Source organism: Ixodes scapularis, unplaced genomic scaffold (assembly GCF_016920785.2).
Source record: "Ixodes scapularis isolate PalLabHiFi unplaced genomic scaffold, ASM1692078v2 PGA_scaffold4__175_contigs__length_147842914, whole genome shotgun sequence".
In the NCBI taxonomy this organism is placed as follows: domain Eukaryota; kingdom Metazoa; phylum Arthropoda; class Arachnida; order Ixodida; family Ixodidae; genus Ixodes; species Ixodes scapularis.
Window position 1 is genome coordinate 26399705 of NW_024609879.1, and position 1657 is coordinate 26401361.

Below are 1657 nucleotides of genomic sequence, written 5' to 3' on the forward strand. Positions count from 1 at the left end.
CTGCCGAGTATCAGGCGAAATGACACAGGATGACACCTTTCTAGCGAAGAATGAGAATGCGCGTCTCCAGAAGAGACCAAAGGATCCGACGACGCAAGGAAGGTTGCAACACAACCGCGCAACAACGAAGCGTGAGGAGGCCGAAACAAATGAAACAGATTCTCACTGCGTTAAAGATTTCCCTCCGCTAAGAAATTATCACACGGGGCACACCAGGTAAGCAGACGTACAAACAAGCCCTTGGAGCAAAAGGTGAAACAGCATGACCCCGAAATGGGAAAGCCGCATCCATGTCAAGCATCCAAGATGCTGCCAGTCAAGCCCAATGTGGCTTAGGCAGGTCTGACTTCAACCTCGCTTTGTTCACATGCAATAAAATAAATTACTATTATGTCCTCGTTTATGGCTTCATGGACAAAGACATTCAGCTGGCTCCAGGCCAAGCCCACCATAGCATTCTATCCAAAGCAACAAGCCCAAACGTCAGCTCGCAAAAAGTATAAGAGTCGATGAGACACGATTCATGGGGCAACAATGTTGACCAGGCGGACGCAGAAACCAGGACCTTTAGACAATGCCGCAGCTTCATCTTCTCTTGAAACGCAATATCAAACAAAGAAATGGCTGCATCACTCACCTTGCAGACATCTATGTAGCCTCTTCCGTTGCAGTCTTACCTCATTCCTGATCTAGACTGCAGAGACAGCAGATGCCGTTCAGCAAACACGCTGCCGCTCGAATCAAGCCAAGTTCTGCGGGATGCACCAGACAAAATATGCTTGTGAGCTTGTATCGTTAACACAATCACATTTCATATGCCAGAATATCCTACCTTAAGATGACAAGTGTTGCTAAAATGTAAATGAAGACACAGCCTAGTGTACGTAAATTTTCTGAATGTTGCACATTTTGGCATACCTTATAATAATAATAATAATAATGCTTTATTTGAATCATGCACCAGAACGACCACTAGGTCATAGGAACCGTGCGGATCTAACTCAAGCCCCGACCAGGGCGCCCCTAGCGGCAAACGGGTCCGTTGCATTGGGCATCTTCTGCCAGTCGCTGCGTTGGTTGTGCGTTGTAGTGGGTTAGCGCTGTAATTTCTGAGATGGCTATTCCGAACCAAGAAAGCCGCAACAATTGCTGCGTGGTCGGCAAGATCGCGCACGGCACGAAGTACTACATCGTCCCTTCGAAGCTGTACGAGGCGAAGTACTGCGCGACCTGGGTACGACTTGTGCGTCCATACAGGTTAGTGGTGTTTCTTACCTTCCAGTTCGCGCTTTGTTTAAGCTGCTGACGAATAATACAATTAACTTTTTTTCTCTTCTAGCGACGATGGAACAGCATCGACACCGACGGCAAACTCTAAAGTATGCAGCAAATACTTCACCGGAATCGAGAAGCGGAATGCGGTCGCCCTCCTAAGCCTACCGTTGGATGTTTCCATCAGCCTACAGGAAGCACAGGAAGATAGTAAAGAGAATCGCAGAACGGCGCGAAAAAAAATCGCCCAGTTATTGTCAAGCTGGTTCAGAAATAAACGTACATAATTACCGCAGTCCACTCAACGCCAACAAAATATTTTTGCAGGCGCGCTTAATTTTGTTTGCAGAGTACGGCGCTCCGTGACATCCACTTGTCCGTCGAA